The sequence below is a fragment of the Asparagus officinalis genome, chromosome 2 (assembly GCF_001876935.1).
Source record: "Asparagus officinalis chromosome 2, Aspof.V1, whole genome shotgun sequence".
NCBI classification, from domain to species: Eukaryota; Viridiplantae; Streptophyta; class Magnoliopsida; order Asparagales; family Asparagaceae; genus Asparagus; species Asparagus officinalis.
The window spans coordinates 61,625,576-61,632,149 of record NC_033795.1 but is presented as its reverse complement, the minus strand read 5'-3'; positions in this window follow the sequence as shown (position 1 = coordinate 61,632,149).

Sequence of the window (6,574 nt, the reverse complement as noted above, 5' to 3'; positions counted from 1 at the left end):
ACACTAATGATATATTATAATATTAAAATATTATATTATAATATGTTAAATTAAGGGGCTCTTTGTAGTTTAAACTTTCTTTCGGGTTTTGCTCATGAATTAAGAAACTTTATGGGGACGTTTTGTGGTTTTTAAAACTATCAGGAGGTTTATTTTAATTTTCAAATATGTTGAGGATTGGGTTTTATTTTTTGGAACTTTCAAGGAGTGGCTTTAATGTTTTTAAGGGGTCATTTTGTAAAATTTACATTGGGTTATTTGTAAAGTTTTTAGGGAGTTATTGTAATATTTTAAAATTTTCAGTAAGGTATTTATTATTTTTGCAACTTTCATGTGTCTAGTTGTAAAATTTTTAAAAGATTGTTTGTAAAATTTTTAAGGAAATTTTTTTAAAGGGCTGATGTAAAATTTTTAGGGTGTTGATTGTAAAACTTAAAGGAGTTATTTGTAATTTTGTATTTTTTAGAGCATTGGTTGTAATCTTCAATTTTTCTACAAATTATTTGTAATTTTTCAATTTTAAAGGTGAAAGTTTATAATTTCTTAATTTTATGGTGCTATTTGTAATTTTGAAGTTTTAGGCATTTATTTGAAATTTTTGAATCTTAAAGGGCTCACGTTTTCTAATTTTCATGGACCTTTTTAGAATTTTAGTTTTTTAGGAGACTGTTGGTAATTTTTGGACTCACGGGGTTTGTTTAACAAAGTATTTATATATATAGGAGAGTTTTGATTATTAAAATTTTCTAATTATGGATAGTCTTAATTTGATGAGGAATCTAATGTAAAGATAGGATCAGAAAAAAGGTTTTGATTAATAGATGTGAAGATAGGATTAGAAAAAAAATGTTTTGATTAATAGAAGTTTCTAATTATAGATAAGCTTAATTCGATAAGTATTCTTAGATAAAAATAGAATTAGGTGTATAAATCTAAGTTTCTAATAGAATAAATGGACACGTGGCAATTGTTTTTGACACATAGCATGTTTTTATGCCTTTAGGAATAGTCCACCAATTTCTTTTAATATATAAAGGAGGTATATGGTTTTCCCATACCTATTTTACAAGCGTTACTTCCATGCTTACACAGGCTGGCTTGGATTTTTTTAGTTTGTATATCTGATTTCTTTTTTGTTCTTTGTGATTTGTTTTTTTAGTTATGATTTTGCTTCCAAAAATTGACTTGTTTTAAAAACATTTCTTGAACTACTGCTCCTTCATAAGTAAATAACTTCAGTCGAAGCTTAACCACCAATTTGTCCTTTACAATGTGTCTCTATTTCAGTAATATTCCAAAAAAAAAAAAAACACCACCTCACTTAATAAGTGCATGGACAATTTTTATTCCAAAATTTTAAAATTCAAATTAAGGAGGGATTTATGTCTTTTTTTAAGATACAAGGCAAATAGTAAATCACAATTTTATATGTATACATAAGGGGCATTTAAACCATTTCTATTTCTATCAATATCATTTTATGTAGGTAAATTTGTTCTTCCTCTCAGAGAATAGCGCATCCACATTTTCACTTGTAACCACTAATATCTATACTCTCCATAAAAACTAAAATGTGAGTAGATTTCACTAAATCCCCACTAAGTTCAAGCGTATGACACTAAACAACCAAATACCTTTAAAATTCTAACTAAATCCCCAAAAACTTTTGGCAGAAAGCTTCCAAATTAGCATTGTTAGTTAATGTGTGGTCAAATAATTAAAATTCCCCTAATAAATTTTGGAAGAAAATATTTAGTAAGTTTTCAGTTTTGTCACTTAACCTGTAAAAATTTTTATAGAAAACCCCTAATGATGTTTTTTTTAATTTTTTAGGGTTTTCTATAAAATTTTTAAAAATTTTCCCTAGAAATTGTTTCTAGTTTTCTAGTTTTGAAAAGGATATTTTTGTAATATTTGAGTTTTGTAGGGGGATATTTTAAATATTAAAAATTTCAACCAGTACTTTGTATTTTTTTAATTTGTAGAGCCTTCTTGCAAATTTTAAGATTTTTTAGAGGTTTTACTATAATTTTAAATTGTTTTTGTAGTCGTTTGTGGTTTTTATATTCTTAAGGGCATGTTTGTAGTTTTTGGAGATTTCAGAAGGTTTTCTATAATTTTTAGAATTTTAAGGGGGTGGTTGGTAATTCTTAGATTTTTAGAGGGTTATCTATAGTTTTTAGAATTTTAAGGGAGTGGTTGTAATTCTTAGATTTTTTTAGAGGGATATCTATAATTTTTTAGAATTTAAAGGATTGTTTTTATAGTTTTCATATTTTTTAAGGGGTTGTTTATATAGTTTCATATTTTTGAAAGGGTTATTTATAATTTTTTATACTTTTAGGAATTGTTTGTAATTTTGTTAATTAATCTGTAAATAGAGAGGATTTTTGGGATATATATTAGTCTTGAAGGATGATGTTCAATGAGTATAAAATTACGCGGTGATGTCTTTATTGTGTTAACTGCAAAAAAATAAAAATGTTTTGGTGGTTTTCTGACATTTTAAAACTTATCCGGGGTTTCAATATACTCCTTCGAACTGGTCACAAATTTCCCTAACAGTTGGGGAGTGACTTTTCTGTGACTCATCGGAATCAGTATGCGAGGTTTTCCCTCGACCGATCATATTAATAGTGACCTGAGGGTATTCCGCTTCAGCTGTCTTCTTTCTATAGCGGCGTTGTCGTTTGGCAGGCCTAACGACGTTCGTCAACCTGTCGAATACGGACTGCCGAGGTGTGGATGCACAACAATGGCATTCTGATAGGACCGCCGAAATAAGCCTCTCACATTGACATGAGTGAGCTGCTTGTACTGTTGGTTTTCCTCTCGACAGTAATTCCCACAAATCAGGAACTGGGGAGGAAACTTTCCCCGGGCTTGGAGATGGAACCCCCTGCCCTTGGGTGGGTGAGATTGGTTCTTGTCGAACGTGGATTTTGAAGCCACGGATGGAACCCCCTGCCCTTGGGTGGGTGAGATTGGTTCTTGTCGAACGTGGATTTTGAAGCCACGCTGATTTTTCTGAACCTGGCGGACCTCTTGAAGATCGCGTTCCTGAGAAATAACGCGAGGGTCACGTTCTTGGAGAATAACACAAGGGTCGCGTTGAGATTTGTAAACATTAGGCCGAGGCCTACGTTTAAATGAGGAAACAGACCTCTGAGGGTCATGTTTTTATTGAACGCACCCCTGAGGGTCGCGTTTAGGTTGAACGCGCCCCTAAGGGTCGCGTTTAATTGGTGAAACAGACTCCTGAGAGTCATGTTCTATTGGAACGCGCACCTGATGGTCGCGTTTGGTTTTGGCAGCTTCCCTCTGAGGGCTGCGTTTGGAGGGAACAACGCGCCATTCAGAGTCACGTTTCAGCTGTATAAGCCGAGGCTCATAGTTGGGCTCGTTCCCGCGAAGTGAGCGTTCTTCTTTGGGAACGCTAGGCTCGGTTGGATTTTCAGAAACGCGGTCTTTGCGTTAAGCCAACATTCGGCTTTCACGTAGATGGGCCCGTCGTATGGATCTTCTCCGTCGGCGAGCGGCGTTCTTTTTGGCTTGTTTCAAAGCCTTAGCAGCAGCGTCGTTGACACTCATGGAACTCGTCTCCTCCAGAGGCCGTTTATGGCCTGAAGTACGTTGTGCTGACGCGGACGTGGGCTTTTCAGCTAGCAGAGCCAGTTTGAGTTCTTGGCCGAAGGAGAGGGCTTTCTTCGGCACTTCAACAACAGAATTGACCTTCTTAGAGGTCTTGCGGACATCAAGCTTAGCCTTGGGGCTAAGCGATCCAGAGGATAATGCTTCCTCATGAGACAAATATTGGTTCACAAGTTATTTTTCCTAGGAAAGATGATGATGACATTGAGGGAGGATTGGAACTTTTGTAACTGTATGTAGGGAAAATTACAAAGAAAAGAACAAAGAAAATTGATTTGTATTCCTTTGTTTCTGATTACAATTTGATTACAAAAGAGAAGAGAATGAATTTGATTCTCTCCTTTGTTTAAAACTGGGTTCTTCTCGGTAGCAATGGAATGTCTCATTCGATTGTTCGCGTCGAATTTGCTCTCCGTTAACGATCCGACCGTCTTTTATCTCGTGGGAACGATGAACTTTTGTGGAAAGTTTAATGGGTAACTCTGAATGAGTTTAAGAACTTTGAACGAGTTAGAACTCTGTTAGGAGAGTTGTTAGAACCGAAAATTCGGTTAATGATCAAGCTGATATTCTGTTGTTGTTGAAGAATCCCTTCGGTTTTTTGATCTTCTAGATTTGATTCAAAAATCCTATCTCCAAGGATTTTACTGCTGCTGCTGTTGAATTGAGATTTTATAGGTGGATAAGAGGTTGTAACTGCCCTCTAAATCCGCTCCTAAGTGGGCGTGATTTCCTCAGATCGTGGGGAAACAGTTCTGAAACCGTTCAGCTCGTGTTTGAACGAGTCAAACGCCCAATCTGGCGTTCAGAACCGAACTTCGTATCTTAGAATTGAGACGCGAAGTTGGGTGTTGGCTGAACATTGATGAACGCGAGGGTCGCTCGTGTTTTGGTTTGTTGTAGTTTAGAAATGCGGGGGTCGGTGTTGGCTGGACCCCTATGAACGCGAAGATCGCTCACGTTTGGTATGTGGCTTGGAAACGCGGGGGTCGGCGTTGGTTGGACCCCTACGAACGCGAGGGTGACTTGGAAACGCGGGGGTCACCTGCATTTCCAGAATTGTAACGCGGGGATGACATCCGCGTTTCAGAAGGAGCTTTTTGACTTGTAACTTCTTCTGTGAAGCGTTGCGAGGACCGTTGTTCAGTAATCCTAGCTTTACCTGTTGTGGGGTGTGAAAGTCGTCAGATTGTAACTTTCACTGTAGAATGTGAAGACTGCTGAATAGAGTTTTCATCAGTTGTCGGAAGTGTCGTTGAATTGTAACTCTTCTCGATCTATGTGAAAAGTCCTCTATTTGCCGCTTTCGATTGTCGACCCGAAAGCTATTTGATTGTAGCTTTCGTTGTGGGAGCTTGACGGGAATCAACATCCATAGTGTTTTTAGATGAATATTTGCCCACAGCTCTCTACCAAGCAACTCACCAACTACGTCCATCCTTTTATTTCTGAAATCATTACACTGCTCATCAGCATCTCTAATAGTTGCTAATCATGTTGTTGTCACAACCATCAAGATCAATCATCTCAGAAATGAGGCCGTGTTTGTAGAATTACGAATATAGTGATTAGACAGCCATCTGATTGTGACTTCCATCGTAGGAGCTTGATAGGGATCAGCTATCTATTGTGATTTTTAGACAGCCTACAGAACCCCCTCCAAAGTTTTTGAAAGTTCGCGGTTGACTGAGACGAATTTTCGGAATACTTTGGATCCCAAAATTTAGTAGATCGATTGCCCACTCTGTCTGATCGAGCCAGATGACTTCAATGTTGTTAATTGTAATCTATCTGTACTTTTCCAATAGACTCCCCAGTGGAGTCGTCTGCTTCTTCCCGGCTTTGATCGCCTTGATGATTGTTGTTAGCTCTTCTTTTACTCATCTGGAGGCTATGTCGTAGCCTTGGTAGTCAAAAAGCTGCTATCATAGCGGTCCAAACACGTAGATACTTTCTGCATTTGAGGATTAGAACGCGTGGGTGAGCCCTGCGTTGGAGAATTTAAACACGTGGCTGAACCTCGTGTTTGGAAGCTCAACCAACTCGAACGCGAGGGTCGAGTTTAGGCGGGATTCTGACCTCGAATCCCGTCCGTTACGATTTGACAGCTCACAGCTATCTATAAATAGACCGCTGAAGGTCAAATCAAGAGTCATTCGACTCTTCTTGAAATTCCAACGAAAATTTTCGTTCTCTCCGGCGAAAACTATTCATCTCCTCCGACCAGATCTCATGGCCCCCAAGAAATCTTCCAAGCCCGACGTCGCTTCCAAGTCTAATGCCACTGCGGCTCGAGGACCGACATCGTCAGTGCCGGCCGGCGGCGCTGCTGCTCAGGCGAATGTGCCGCCCCAGCTCCCTTTGATTGGCGGTGAGTACGACCTCTGTGGTCATTAAACTTGCTTCGGCGAGTTCTAATCTTGAAATCAACGAGGAAACTCGTTTCAATAACGCGGGGCTGGACTCCGTTGTTTAATCTTTTTTGACGAGGGGTTCAATCTCCACGTCTCAGATTCTTGACGCGGGGGTCGACCTGCGCGTTTGAGATTTTTGACGCTAGGTTCGACCTTCGCGTCCAAGCTTATCTGACGCTGGGTTCGACCTTCGCGTCTGAGCTTATCTGACGCGGGGTTCGACCTTCGCGTCTGATCTTGTCTGACGTGGGAGTCGACCTTCGCGTCTGAGCTTTGATTTGGAGTTGTCTAACTTTTTTTGTCCTTTTGCAGTGCGCCATACCAATGAACCTCTTCCTTTTCGCCACCATTTTGGACATGAAGGTGGTGCGGACATGAACATGACCTTCAGCTCGCGCCAAGAACTCCCAGTTTTCCGAATTAGGGAGAATAGTCTCATAGAATTAATTACCCAAGCTTCTCCTGACACTCTTAGGACATTGGTTATGGACGCTCGACTTGAAAACCCA